Source organism: Lepisma saccharinum, chromosome 14 (assembly GCF_977018435.1).
Source record: "Lepisma saccharinum chromosome 14, izLepSacc3.1, whole genome shotgun sequence".
Taxonomy (NCBI): domain Eukaryota; kingdom Metazoa; phylum Arthropoda; class Insecta; order Zygentoma; family Lepismatidae; genus Lepisma; species Lepisma saccharinum.
In genome coordinates, this window is record NC_139242.1 from 6,167,833 (window position 1) to 6,185,313 (window position 17,481).

General features: G+C 27.8%; 3 pseudogenes; 1 reads left to right on the top strand and 2 right to left on the bottom strand.

The window, feature by feature from the left end:
- Positions 1-320: 320 nt before the first annotated feature.
- On the bottom strand, positions 321-1,907 carry LOC145998649 (NADH-ubiquinone oxidoreductase chain 5 pseudogene; annotated as a pseudogene).
- Positions 1,908-10,622: 8,715 nt separating this feature from the next.
- Positions 10,623-12,755, top strand: LOC145998650 (cytochrome c oxidase subunit 2 pseudogene; annotated as a pseudogene).
- Positions 12,756-15,598: 2,843 nt separating this feature from the next.
- LOC145998651 (NADH-ubiquinone oxidoreductase chain 5 pseudogene) lies at positions 15,599-17,097 on the bottom strand (annotated as a pseudogene).
- Positions 17,098-17,481: the final 384 nt, after the last annotated feature.

Here is a 17,481-nt window from a genome sequence, read left to right on the forward strand (position 1 = left end):
GGTCCTACTCTAAAGTAGGTCAAAGCACGTAGAGGCTCTCGTGTAGAGTAGCACGAAAAAAAATGAATAGGTTAAGTTATATCACGTAAGATCGTGGCATTCGTACCAAGTACGAGTGGGAAAAAAGGGAAATTTTACTAAAACATCGCTAAACGCTAAAACATCGACAAAAAATTGTCAAAATATGTCAAAAACTGATTTTCAATTGATAAAAAAAGAGGCTGAAAAAGAGCTCGTACCAAGTACTATTTTGAAGCGCTCAACTTACACTACTCACTCCTTATATATTTATACACTCCCTGCCCCCCCATAAGTTCGCCTCATCCACAATCAATAGTCTTAATATATAAATCTCCAGTAATAAATGAACTACCAATTAACCCGCCAGAAGATAAATAAGGTAAAAATCATATTCCTCCTAATAAATAATATATTATTTTATTATTAAAAAATGGATAGACTTCAAACAAGAAAGATGTAATATTATATCCAATTCACCCTCCTAATAAAATACAAATAACTGCCCCTAGCTTCAAATTAAGAGGAATAATAACAACAAAAACAGAGGGAAAAACTAATCACATTAATCCAGAGCCACCTACAATAGATAATAATAATAAACCTAATATACCCTTAAATATACCTCACCCTCCATCATCAGAAAAGAATTGAAATGATGTCCCTCTATAAGATTTACCAACTAAATAATAATTTAATCGAAAACTATAAGCTATAGTTATACCCGTAGAAACTCATAATAAAACAAATATTACCAAATTAAAAGAAGATATACTTAATATTTCCAAAATTAAATCCTTAGAATAAAATCCAGCCAAAAATGGTATTCCACATAGGGCAAGACTAGAAATTATTATACAAGAAATAGTTATTGGTATTTTATTAATTAGCCCCCCCATACAACGAATATCCTGAACATCACCTATAACATGAATTACTACACCAGCACATAAAAACAATAAAGACTTAAATATAGCGTGCGTCAACAAGTGAAAGAATGATAACTCCTTTAATCCCATAGATAATGTTAACATTATTAATCCAAGTTGTCTTAATGTAGATAAAGCAATAATTTTCCTTAAATCATATTCAAAATTAGCACCAACCCCAGCTATAAATATAGTTAACCCCGATAATAATAAAAGTATCCTACCAAGAACAGTATATATCAATATATCCCCAAAACGAATTAATAAATAAACCCCAGCAGTAACCAAAGTAGAAGAATGAACTAATGCAGAAACTGGGGTTGGTGCAGCTATAGCTGCTGGCAACCATGCAGAAAACGGAATTTGTGCACTCTTTGTTATTCCAGCAATAATAATAAAGCTAGTAATTAATATTATATCAAAATCAGAAACTAATCATAAATAATAAATATAATTTCATCTACCATAGTTTAACATTCAAGCAATAGATAATAAAATAAACACGTCACCAATTCGATTGGACAAGGCAGTTAGTATCCCAGCAGAATAAGAACGAACATTCTGATAATAAATTACTAAACAATAAGAGACTAATCCTAGACCATCCCATCCTAAAATAATTCTAATAATATTAGGAGAAATAATTAAAAACATTATAGATCCAACAAATAATAAAACTAAAATAATAAATCGATTTATATTATAGTCCCCCTCTATATAAGAACCTCTATAGTTAATAACCATAGAAGAGATATATATAACTAAGCCTATAAAAATTAAAGATATTCAATCAAATAATATTGTTATTATAATACTAGAGCTATTCAAATTAATAATACTTCACTCAATAAAAATTGTAACATCCTTAATTAAATATATTATCCCTAATAATAATAAAATTATTCTACTAATCAGTAAAATAATTGATACTATACTTGTAATAAAAAAATTAAAAACCATTGATTTAAGAACCTTTAGTTACCACTAAGTCCACAACTTACTATTCTACTTAAACTACTTAAATATTTTAAATTCAATGAAATATTGGAGAACAAAAAATAATTAAAATATTTAATGGAAATAAATGACAAAATAATAATAAATATTCACGAATATTACTTCTTCAACAAGAAAATACACCAGAATAGTATATTCCATGCTGAGTATAAGAATATAAATATAAAGTATAACCAGCACTTAAAAAATAAAGTAATGCAACACCTACAAAACTAAAATAAGATCACCCAATAATTCTATTTAATAAACTAATTTCACCCAGCAGATTAATAGAAGGAGGAGCAGCCATATTAGTAATTCTTAATATAAATCATCATAAAGATAATCTAGGAATATAATTATATTATTCCCCTATTAATTAATATACTACGACTACCTAATCGTTCATAAGTAATCTTTACTAGACAAAATATTCCAGAAGAACAAAGACCATGTGCTACTATTAAACTAAGACCACCATTTATCCCTCATGCTCCTATAGTTATAATTCCCATTAAAACAAGACCTATGTGTGCTACAGATGAATATGCAACCAAGGCCCTTAAATCAATTTGACGTATACAAACAAGACTAATTATTCAAATTCCAACAACTCTAATACCAAATCAAAAAATATTATATTTAATAGCTAATCTCTCAATACAAGAAATAATTCGCAAAATCCCATATCCTCCAAGTTTTAATAAAATTCCAGCCAAAATTATAGATCCACTAACTGGAGCCTCAACATGAGCCCTAGGCAATCACAAATGAACCAAAAATATAGGTATTTTTACTAAAAAAGCAAACACCATTCTAATATATCAAACAAAATAATTTATATCAATATTATTATATCTAAATATATATATATATATATCCCACCCACCTTATAATTTAACATAAAAATACCGACCAAAAGAGGTAAAGAAGCAAGTAATGTATAAAAAAGTAAATATACCCCCGCTTGTACTCGTTCTGGTTGATATCCTCACCCTAAAATTAAAAATAAAGTAGGTACTAATGATCCCTCAAAAAACAAATAAAGTAAAAAAAAATTATTCTTATAAAAGTTAATATCAATAATAACAATCAAATACTTAACAAAAATATAAATCTACAAGGATAATAATAAATAGACATAATACTATTTCTAGCCACTATTATTAAAAAAATAATTCAAATACTAAGTAAAATTAAAGAATAAGACATCACATCCAATCCAACAAAATAACCAGCCCCCCACACTCCAATACCAAGTCACACTATTAATAAAAACAAAAAACAACCAAAAACAATAGAAATTTGAACCACCATTCATAAAGAACTATTAAATCTCAAAAGGATTAAAAGTATAAAATATAAAATATATTTTAACATTTTAATAATACAAAAGAATTAAAATAATCGTTACCATGAGTACGTGTAACTGATACTATAATAGATAAACAAAGAGCCCCCTCACATACACAAAATGAAATAAATAGTAAACAAAAACAAGCTTCTTCCTGATTATTAATAAAATAATAAGTTATGTATAAATATAAGGATAACACAATAAATTCAAGTCTTAATAGAGTTACTAATAAATGCCTACGTTGAGAAATAAAACATAAAAATCTAATAAATAAAATAATTAATATAAATAATACTCTTAACATAAGTTTTTATAGTTTAATAAAAACAATGGTCTTGTAAATCATAAATGAACTAATAATTCTAAAAACATCAAGGAAGATATAATTATATCATCATTAGCTCCCAAAGCCAATATTTTTATTAAACTACTCCTTGATATTAAAATACAATTAATACTAATTACTATCATATTATTATTAGCACTAATAATACTATATATAAAACATCCACTATCTATACTAATTATACAAACTGTTGCTGCATGTCTAATAATATCAACATTCCTAAAATCCACATGACTTTCCTATGTATTATTTCTAGTATTTTTAGGAGGAATACTAGTTCTATTTATTTATACAACAAGACTTACACCAAATGAAATATTCAAAATAAGAACAAAAATAATAACTATGGGTGTAGCCCTAATGTTATTATGTTTATTTATATTAATAATGATAGATCCATTATTAGCCCCCTCAATACTACAAAATATAGATACATATACAACCTGAAGAAGTACACCCCCTCTACCAGGAATAAAATTATATAATGAATCCGTTATAATAATAACTACTATAACAGTAGTATACTTATTTATTACATTAATTGCAATTGTAAAAATTACTAGACTTCCACATGGACCTCTAAAAATAGTTAAATAATTACAAATGACAAAGCCAGCACGGATTTATCATCCACTACTCAAACTAGCAAATAATGCATTAGTGGACTTACCAGCCCCACTAAATATTTCCTACTGATGAAATTTTGGTTCACTTATAGGAATGTGCCTTTCAATCCAAATCTTAACAGGTATTTTTTTAGCAATACATTATATTTCAAGAACAGATTTAGCCTTTTCTAGAGTAATACACATCTGCCGAGATGTAAACTATGGATGAATACTACGAACTATTCATGCTAACGGAGCCTCCATATTCTTTATTTGTATATATATACATGTTGGACGAGGGATATATTATGGATCCTACTTATATTTTCACACATGATCTATTGGGGTCATAATTATATTAACAACAATAGCAACAGCATTTGTTGGATATGTATTACCATGGGGTCAAATATCATTTTGAGGTGCCACAGTAATTACTAATTTACTCTCAGCAATTCCATATTTAGGAACTATACTAGTCCAATGAATTTGGGGTGGGTTTGCAGTAGATAGTGCCACACCAACTCGATTCTTCGCCTTCCATTTTTTATTACCATTTATTTTAATAGCAATATCCATAGTTCATCTACTTTTCTTGCATCAAACCGGATCTAACAATCCATTATCTATTAATAGTAATATAGATAAAATCCCATTCCATCCATACTTCTCCATAAAAGACACATTAGGATTTATACTTATAATTTTAAGATTAATACAACTCTCATTAATATTTCCAACAACTCTAGGAGATCCTGAAAACTTTACCCCTGCAAATCCACTAGTAACCCCTGTACACATTCAACCAGAATGATATTTTCTATTTGCATATGCCATTCTACGATCAATTCCAAATAAGCTTGGAGGAGTAGTCGCACTAGTATTATCTATTATAATTTTATTTATTATACCAATACATCATAAAAGAAATTTTCGTGGACTACAATTTTACCCTTTAAATCAAGTATTATTTTGATTAATATTTGCAACCTTTATTTTATTAACCTGAATTGGAGCCCGACCCGTAGAAACTCCATATATTACTACTGGGCAAGTATTAACAATTATATATTTTATATATTTCATTATATCCCCGGCAACCCTACTACTATGAGATAAATTTTTAAAAAAATGACTTCTTGACTGAAATTTTAAGTGTATGTCTTGAAAACATAAAATAGAATGTAAATATTCTAGAAGTCTTCACATTCTAATTATTATGCAACTAAATATAAATTGATACAATCAAGCCCCTAAAACCAACAAAAAAAAATAATAATTTAAAGAAACCGGAAGAAAACTCCTTCAAGCTAAATATATAAGTTTATCATAACGAAATCGTGGTAGTGTACCTCGAATTCAAATATAAATAAATCCTAAAAAAATAACCCTTAAATAAAAAAATAAGAAAAGCTATATCCCCCAACAATAAAATTCTAAATAAAACACTTATAAATAAAATACTAGCATATTCAGATATAAAAATTAAAGCAAACCCCCCAGCACTATATTCAACATTAAATCCAGAAACAAGTTCAGACTCCCCCTCAGCAAAATCAAAGGGAGTTCGATTAGTTTCAGCTAAACAAGAGCTCAATCAGGCTAACGCCAACGGTATAGCAATAAAAATAAATCATAAATAATCCTGAAAAATATTAAACAAAAATAAATTATAACCACCAATTAAAAAAATAAAAGATAATAAAATTAATACTAATCTAACCTCATAAGAAATAGTTTGAGCAACTGCTCGAAGACCCCCAAGTAATGCATAATTAGAATTAGATGATCACCCAGCAGATATTACTCTATATACTCCTATTCTCATACAACATAAAAAGAAAAACACCCCTAAGTAGAAATTAAATAATAAGGTGTGATATGGAAAAACAACCCAAACAACCAAAGATAAAAATAAACTAAAAACTGGAGATATATAATATGGATAATAATTTCTCAAAGTAGGTAATGTTTGCTCCTTAGTAAATAATTTAACTGCATCAGCAAAAGGCTGAAAAATACCACAAATTCCAACCCGATTAGGTCCCCTACGAATTTGAATATAACCTAACACCCTACGCTCAAATAAAGTAAAAAAAGCAACTCTAACTAAAACACACACAACTAAAAATAATAAAAGAAATAACTCCAATAAATAAATCTAATATCATCTACTATAAAAATAAATTTATCTTCATTATTGAATTCTAAGTTCAATGCACTTCTCTGCCATAATAGTAATTATTATTAATCAATATCACATATATAATATAAGTATTTGGTCCTTTCGTACTAAAACACTGGCTCACGCCGGTTTGAACTCAGATCATGTAAGAAATTAAAGGTCGAACAGACCATCAAATTTGAAATACTACCCCCAAATGATATCTTAATCCAACATCGAGGTCGCAACCCCTCCTGTCGATAGGATCTCTCAAGAAAGATTACGCTGTTATCCCTAAGGTAACTTATTCTTTAAATCACTAAAGATGGATCCCAAATAACAAAAATTATTGAATATTAAATAAAAAGAGCTAATTATTATCTTCCCGTCACCCCAACGAAATATTATTTAATAATATATATAGTTATGCTACTAATCAAAACATCATTAAAATAATATAAAGATCTATAGGGTCTTATCATCCCCTTAAAAAAATAAAGCCTTTTCACTTTAAAGTAAAATTATATATTAATTAACTAAAGACAGTCTATTCCTCGTCCAACCATTCATTCTAGCCCCCAATTAAAAGACTAATGATTATGCTACCTTCGCACGGTCAAAATACCGCGGCCATTAAACAAGTGTCATTGGGCAGGTTATACTTAATTAAATAAATATACTAATAGAATCATAATTTCAAAATAAAACCAATTAAAACATATAATTAAGTAAGAAAGTAAAACCAAACTAAATTTTTAATAAAATTTCAAATAAATTATAACAAAATTACAAAAATTAGCAATCTCCAAACCAATAAATATAATAGTTTATTATAAAGTTATAACCAACATATTAACCAGAAGCACATCCCCCTAGTCATAACTAAACATTAATATTATAATATATATATTAATATAAAAAATATTAAAATGTAAAGCTATATTAAATATAATTCCCTAATAACTAGATATAAGGTAAGTCGAATAACATTTTATTACAAGTAGCAATTTTAACAGAAAAATATAACACTTTTACCTTAAAATTTAACCTACTAGCTCCTCACCCTTCGAGAAAACAGAATATTCAATTAAAATTTAATCCTCCCTGATACAAAAGGTACGATTATTAACATCTCCTATAATAAAAATCAATATTTCATATATTTAATAAATCCCAACACTGTACTAATAATCTATAACAAACTAATTTATATATACTAAATATATAACCAACTCCAATAAAATTCCTTTTCATATATAAACAATTTATAAATAAAATTCGAATAGTAATAAAATTTCTATCAAAATATGTAGAATTGCACGACTAATTACTCAATGTAAATGAATACTCCAACTAACAGAAATATTTTGATACTATTCAAACTAGGCACACCTTCCGGTACGCCTACTATGTTACGACTTATCTCACCTATATAAATGAGAGTGACGGGCGATGTGTGCATACCCTAGAGCTAATAATCCAAAATGTTATTCTAAAACAAAATTACAATTAAATCCAATTTCAAATATAATTTCAATATATTATCCAAATCAACATAATGTAACCCATCTCCACCCACTAATAAGCTGCACCTTGACCTGAAATATATCCCAATAGAAAAAAAGAACACATATATTTAAATATTCAAATTACGGCGGTATACAAACTGATATTTTACAATAATAGGTCAAATAAAACGCGGAATATCGATTACGGGACAGGTTCCTCTAAATAGAATAAAGCACCGCCAAATTCTTTGAGTTTCAAGATCATAACTAATACTACTCAAACCAAATTTACAATGATAATAATAGGGTATCTAATCCTAGTTTAATATATCACCTTTATAGAATTAATAAAAATAAAGAACAAATTATATTAAAAATTTCACCTAATAAATAAAATATAAACAACCAAAAATCAATTATTACTATAATTAAGCCAACAACTCTCCACTTATGTCCCCACGTCTAACCGCGGCAGCTGGCACGAATTTAGCCGGACAAAATAAATATTAAAACTTAAAATCCTGTAATCTAACTTACATTAAAATGAAACAAACCCACACACTGCGAACTAAATCCAAATATACCGTCTCAACCCATAAAAAATTGGAGGAAGTTTTACCTCTCTTTAATAAATACATATGTAAAATTTAACTAAGGAGATTCAAGCTAGAATAAAACTTTAGCTTTAAAATATAAAGAGAGGTTCTTTATTGTTATATAGAATGTATCATATTAAATTAAATTATAATTAGAAATTATCTCACGAAAACTTCCTCCCTTTTTATTTTTACTCACTTTCCCGTTCTATATAGAACACAATTTTTTTTCCCTCAAAATTGTGTTCTATATAGATATATTAACTTCTTTTTCCTCTAAACTCAATAAGTATTAAAATGACATGTTAATTAAGTCAATTACTTTAAGTTAGACTACAAAAACTTAAAGAAAATTGGATAAAATTAAAAGTAATTCTGAAGTATTTTATATTATTTAATAAATAGGTTCTACTTATTAATCATAAGAGTAAAAGTCTAATAAATAATATTATTAGCCCACTATTATAATTTTTTTATAAATAAGATGTCTGATAAAGGATTACCATGATAGGGTAAAGTATACATGAAATTTAACATGTTCTTATTATTCATTTTTATTAAAAATGAATTTTTATAACTGAAAGAATTAAACTTTCTCCAATGGTATCAAACCCCATAGTGCATCATACACCAAAATATAATAAAAAGGTAAGCTAATTAAGCTAGAGGGCTCATACCCCACATATGAAGGTTGATAATTAATCCTTCCCTTTTTAATGCTCACAACCCCCAAAAAAATAATATTCCTATTGACCCTCACAATAGGAACCCTCCTTTCTATTTCTTCCACCTCATGATATGGAGCCTGAATAGGCTTAGAAATTAATTTAATATGTTTTATTCCATTAATTTCCACACCAAACAATCAACGAAATACAGAAGCGTCCCTTAAATACTTCCTAATTCAAGCATTAGCATCATCAATAATTTTGACCGCAGCATTAATTATAATTAATGCTGCAAATTTCAATATACAAATCCAACTTCTGACTATAGCTTTATTAATAAAAATAGGAGCTGCTCCATTTCACATTTGAATACCAGAAGTTATGGAAGGAATCACATGAATTAACTGTATAGTAATAACAACTATTCAAAAAATTGCTCCATCAACATTACTTAGTTATGTAATTGACAATTTAAACATAATTCTAATTTTAACAATTACAATATCAGCAGTTATTGGAGCAATTGGAGGGTTAAATCAAACCTCGTTACGAAAAATTATAGCCTTTTCATCAATTAACCATATATCATGAATTATCCTAAGAATAACATCAGAAGATAACACCTGGTTAACATATTTACTACTATACATCCTTATAACCACCTCTACCATTATGTTATTTTCAATAAACAAAGCATACTACGTCCATCAACTGTTTATATTAAAACTTCCTCCCATTAAAAAAATGTCCTTATTTATATCAATGTTATCTCTTGGTGGACTACCCCCACTACTAGGATTTTTACCAAAATGAATAGTTATTATTCAAATAACCAACCTTAAGCAATTAATTATAATTATACTTCTAATTAGCATATCACTATTAACCCTATACTATTACTTACGAACCTCACTTACATCAATTTTAATAAATTATAAAACTAACATATGAAATATTATTAACAATAAACCATTAGATTTAAAAGAACAAGTATTATCGGTAATTACAATTTTTCTCTCAGTATGTGGACTACCTATAATTCAACCAATTTATATATCCTTATAAGACCTTATAAAGATCTTATAAGGTCTTAAGTTAATTTTAAACTAATGACCTTGAAAGTCATAAATAAAGGATATTCTTTTAGGCCTTAATACATACAACGCATTACCCTGAAATTGCAGTTCAAAATTATTATTATTAACTATAAAGCCAAAATTTAATGAGAGAGTTTAAAACTCATAAATAAATTTACAGTTTATCACCTATATAACTTCAGTCATCTCATTTTTGCAACGATGATTATTTTCTACTAACCATAAAGATATTGGTACAATATATTTATTTTTCGGAGTATGATCAGGAATAGTTGGAACATCATTAAGTATTTTAATCCGTGTAGAATTAGGCCAGCCAGGAAGTTTGATTGGAGATGATCAAATCTACAATGTAATTGTAACTGCACACGCATTTATTATAATTTTTTTCATAGTAATACCCATTATAATTGGGGGATTTGGAAACTGATTAGTACCTCTAATAATTGGAGCCCCGGACATAGCCTTCCCACGATTAAATAATATAAGATTTTGATTATTACCCCCGTCATTAACTCTACTATTATCAGGAAGAATTGTAGAAAGTGGTGCAGGAACTGGTTGAACAGTATATCCTCCCCTATCTGCAGGAATTGCACATGCTGGAGCCTCTGTTGATTTATCAATTTTTTCATTACATTTAGCAGGAGTATCCTCTATCCTAGGGGCAGTAAATTTTATTACAACAGTAATTAATATACGAACTATAGGAATATCCATAGAACGAGTACCATTATTTGTGTGATCAGTAGTAATTACTGCAGTTCTACTATTATTATCACTACCAGTTCTAGCAGGAGCAATTACTATATTATTAACAGATCGAAATTTAAATACCTCATTTTTTGATCCATCCGGTGGTGGAGACCCAATCTTATATCAACATCTATTCTGATTCTTTGGACACCCAGAAGTATATATTCTAATTCTACCAGGATTTGGAATAATTTCACATATTGTAACCCAAGAAAGAGGTAAAAAAGAAACATTTGGAGTTCTTGGAATAATTTATGCAATAATAGCAATTGGGTTTCTAGGATTTATTGTATGGGCACATCATATATTTACTGTAGGAATAGATGTTGATACACGAGCATATTTTACTGCAGCTACAATAATTATTGCTGTTCCAACAGGAATTAAAGTATTTAGATGAATTGCAACACTACATGGAACACAAATTAACTACTCCCCATCAATACTATGAGCATTAGGATTTATTTTCTTATTTACAATAGGGGGATTAACAGGAGTAGTATTAGCAAACTCATCACTAGATATTGTACTACATGACACATACTATGTTGTAGCACATTTTCACTATGTACTGTCTATAGGAGCAGTATTTGCTATTATAGCAGGACTAGTACATTGATTTCCATTATTTACAGGAGTAATAATATATCCAGATTGATTAAAAATTCAATTCATCTCAATATTTATTGGAGTCAACTTAACATTCTTTCCACAACATTTTCTAGGATTAAGAGGAATACCACGACGATATTCGGATTATCCAGATGCATACACAATATGAAATATTGTCTCAAGATTAGGATCAATCTTATCATTTACAGCAGTAATTATTATAATTTTTATTACCTGAGAAGGTATAACAAGCGCCCGACCAACATTATTTAATATACAACAAGCATCATCAATTGAATGATATCAAATATCACCTCCTTCTGAACATACATATTCAGAACTTCCAATGCTACTTACTAACAACTAATTTTTAAGGTGGCAGAGAAGTGCATTGAATTTAAGCTTCAAATATAAGGGTATCCCTTACTTAAAAGTGGCAACCTGAAATCAAATAGGACTACAAGATAGATCCTCCCCATTAATAGAACAAATAAATATTTTTCCATGACCACACAATATTAATTTTAATTATAATTACAGTATTAGTAGGATATTTAATAGCATCATTATTTAATAACAAATTAACAAATCGAATACTTTTAGAAGGACAAATATTAGAAACAATATGAACAATTATACCAGCAATTATCCTAGTTTTTATTGCACTACCCTCTCTACGTTTATTATATTTGTTAGATGAAATTAATCAACCCTCATTAACTCTTAAAACTATTGGACATCAATGATACTGAAGTTATGAATACTCCGATTTTATAAAGGCAGAATTTGATTCATATATAACCCCAACAAATGAAATAGCTTCAAACTCGTTTCGACTATTAGATGTAGATAATCGAACAGTACTACCAATTAATATAGATATTCGAGTACTAACTACATCTGCAGATGTATTACATTCATGAGCCATGCCATCCATAGGAATTAAGATAGATGCCACTCCAGGACGACTTAATCAGGCAGGAGTAAATATTAATCGAATTGGTCTATTTTTTGGTCAATGTTCAGAAATTTGTGGATCTAATCATAGATTTATACCAATTATTGTTGAAACTACAACTCACAAATCTTTTATTAATTGATTAATAAAAATTATACAAGAATCATTAGATGACTGAAAAGTAAGTAATGGTCTCTTAAACCACAAAATAGTAATATAACAACTACTTCTAATGAAAAAGTTAGTTAATATATAACATAGGAATGTCAAACCTAAATTATCCTTGTAGATACTTTTTTATCCCACAAATATATCCATTAAACTGAATTATTCTATTCACAATATTTATATTAATTTATTTTCTATTTATAATTGTCAACTATTATAATTATAATAAATTATTAAATAATAATAATTATAAAATAGAAAATAAACCAAAAATTAAATACTGAAAATGATAACAAGATTATTCTCATCATTCGACCCAACATCATCAATTATAAATATATCACTAAATTGAATAAGAACATTCTTGGGATTATTAATAATTCCAACCCCATTTTGATTAATACAATCACGAACCTCTATATTATATAATATAATAATAATAAAATTACATGAAGAATTTAAAACATTTTTAGGAATAATTAGTTACCAAGGAAGAACTCTAATATTTATTAGTATATTTTCAATAATCTTATTTAATAATTCAATAGGATTATTACCCTATGCATTTACTAGATCAAGCCATTTAGTCTTTACCCTAACCCTAGCCCTACCAATATGATTATCATTTATATTATTCGGGTGAATTAATAACACAAAACATATATTAGCACACCTAGTACCGGAAGGTGTACCAACACTATTAATACCAATTATAGTGGGTATTGAAATAATTAGAAATCTAATCCGTCCAATAACTCTATCAGTACGACTAGCAGCCAATATAATAGTTGGACACTTAATAATATCAATAATTGGAAATACAGGAACAATATTAGAAATTATTTGACTTTCAATACTAATTCTAGCACAAATTATATTAATTATTATAGAAACAGCATTTATTCAGCCGTAGCATTTATTCAATCTTACGTATTTGCCTTATTAATTGCTATTTATTCTAGAGAATCAAAATAACTAATGTCAACAAACCAAAATCACCCATATCACTTAGTAGATCAAAGCCCATGACCAGCAACAGGGGCCATTAGAGCAATAATATTAACAACAGGGATAATTAGATGATTCCACCAACAAAATATAGTACTATTATTAATAGGGATAACAACTATACTACTTACAATAATTCAATGATGACGAGATATTTCACGAGAAGGAACATATCAAGGATTACATACAAATCAAATTATAATAGGACTACGATGAGGTATAATTTTATTTATTATTTCAGAAGTACTATTTTTTGTATCATTCTTTTGAGCATTTTTCCATAGAAGATTATCCCCGACAATTGAATTAGGAATACTATGACCACCAAAGGGGATTAACCCATTTAATCCAATACAAGTACCTTTATTAAATACAGCAATTCTGCTAGCCTCAGGAGTAACAGTAACATGAGCCCATCATAGACTATTAGAAAAAAACCATTCACATACAATGCAAGCACTCATATTAACATTAATATTAGGAGTATATTTCACTATTCTTCAAGCATATGAATATTATGAATCCCCATTTACTATTGCTGATGCAGTATATGGATCCACATTCTTTATAGCAACAGGATTTCACGGGCTACATGTTATTATTGGATCAACATTCCTAGGGGTATGCTTAGCTCGACACATCTTATGCCATTTTTCACCAACACATCATTTCGGGTTTGAGGCAGCAGCATGATATTGACATTTCGTAGATGTAGTATGATTATTCCTTTATATTTCAATTTATTGATGAGGTAGATAATTTACTTAGTATATTTAAAGTACACTTAACTTCCAATTAAAAAGATTATAATAAAATAAAGTAAATAATTAATGTAATCGTAAGTACCTCATTACTAATTATAATAATTACATCAATTCTAATAATATTATCCACACTACTATCAAAAAAAATAATTACAGACCGAGAAAAAAGATCACCGTTTGAATGTGGATTTGACCCAAAATCCTCAGCACGAATTCCATTCTCTATAAAATTCTTTCTAATTGCAGTAATTTTTCTAATTTTCGATGTAGAAATTGTATTACTATTACCAATAACAGTTATTATTACTAATTCAAAATTAATATATTGGTTATGTGTTAGACTCCTATTCCTATTAATTTTACTTTTAGGCTTATATCATGAATGAACCCAAGGATCACTAGAATGAGCATGCTAGAGTAATAGTTAATAATAACATTTGAGTTGCATTCAAAAGGTATTGGACTAATTCAATTTACTTCATTAGGCAAGAAGCAAAAGCAATCAGCTTCGACCTGAATAAATTGGTATGTATTACCCTTGCTTACTTGACTGAAGCCAAAGGAAGGCGGCATATTAATGTTAATAATAAAATTAGGGTTATCTCCTCAGTTAAGGGGTATATTATTAAGTGGGGGCTGCTAACTTCCATCTTTAGTGGTGAAATTCCATTAATACTCTTCACATTATTTCTTTAGTATAAAATTACATTATCTTTTCATGATAAAGCTGGACTTTAAATAAGTTCAAGAAGTGTTTACAGAATTATTTTATTCTTCCTAATAACTTCAATATTGTGCTTTACTATAAGCTATATAAACACACATAAATTATTAATAAAATTACTATTAAAAATGAAAATATAAAATAAATATTAAAATAGTTAGAATGTATTAGTTGAATATTTAAAGAACCACTCCTTATATATTTATACACTCCCTGCCCCCACATAAGTTCGCTTCATCCACAATCAATAGTCTTAATATATAAATCTCCAGTAATAAATGAACTACCAATTAACCCACCAGAAGATAAATAAGGTAAAAATCATATTCCTCCTAATAAATAATATATTATTTTATTATTAAAAAATGGATAGACTTCAAACAAGAAAGATGTAATATTATATCCAATTCACCCTCCTAATACAATACAAATAACTGCCCCTAGCTTCAAATTAAGAGGAATAATAACAACAAAAACAGAGGGAAAAACTAATCACATTAATCCAGAGCCACCTACAATAGATAATAATAATAAACCTAATATACCCTTAAATATACCTCACCCTCCATCATCAGAAAAGAATTGAAATGATGTCCCTCTATAAGATTTACCAACTAAATAATAATTTAATCGAAAACTATAAGCTATAGTTATACCCGTAGAAACTCATAATAAAACAAATATTACCAAATTAAAAGAAGATATACTTAATATTTCCAAAATTAAATCCTTAGAATAAAATCCAGCCAAAAATGGTATTCCACATAGGGCAAGACTAGAAATTATTATACAAGAAATAGTTATTGGTATTTTATTAATTAGCCCCCCCATACAACGAATATCCTGAACATCACCTATAACATGAATTACTACACCAGCACATAAAAACAATAAAGACTTAAATATAGCGTGCGTCAACAAGTGAAAGAATGATAACTCCTTTAATCCCATAGATAATGTTAACATTATTAATCCAAGTTGTCTTAATGTAGATAAAGCAATAATTTTCCTTAAATCATATTCAAAATTAGCACCAACCCCAGCTATAAATATAGTTAACCCCGATAATAATAAAAGTATCCTACCAAGAACAGTATATATCAATATATCCCCAAAACGAATTAATAAATAAACCCCAGCAGTAACCAAAGTAGAAGAATGAACTAATGCAGAAACTGGGGTTGGTGCAGCTATAGCTGCTGCCAACCATGCAGAAAACGGAATTTGTGCACTCTTTGTTATTCCAGCAATAATAATAAAGATAGTAATTAATATTATATCAAAATCAGAAACTAATCATAAATAATAAATATAATTTCATCAACCATAGTTTAACATTCAAGCAATAGATAATAAAATAAACACGTCACCAATTCGATTGGACAAGGCAGTTAGTATCCCAGCAGAATAAGAACGAACATTCTGATAATAAATTACTAAACAATAAGAGACTAATCCTAGACCATCCCATCCTAAAATAATTATAATAATATTAGGAGAAATAATTAAAAACATTATAGATCCAACAAATAATAAAACTAAAATAATAAATCGATTTATATTATAGTCCCCCTCTATATAAGAACCTCTATAGTTAATAACCATAGAAGAGATATATATAACTAAGCCTATAAAATTAAAGATATTCAATCAAATAATATTGTTATTATAATACTAGAGCTATTCAAATTAATAATACTTCACTCAATAAAAATTGTAACATCCTTAATTAAAAATATTATCCCTAATAATAATAAAATTATTCTACTAATCAGTAAAATAATTGATACTATACTTGTAATAAAAAAATTAAAAACCATTGATTTAAGAACCTTTAGTTACCACTAAGTCCACAACTTACTATTCTACTTAAACTACTTAAATATTTTAAATTCAATGAAATATTGGAGAACAAAAAATAATTAAAAAATTTAATGGAAATAAATGACAAAATAATAATAAATATTCACGAATATTACTTCTTCAACAAGAAAATACACCAGAATAGTATATTCCATGCTGAGTATAAGAATATAAATATAAAGTATAACCAGCACTTAAAAAAGAAAGTAATGCAACACCTACAAAACTAAAATAAGATCACCCAATAATTCTATTTAATAAACTAATTTCACCCAGCAGATTAATAGAAGGAGGAGCAGCCATATTAGTAATTCTTAATATAAATCATCATAAAGATAATC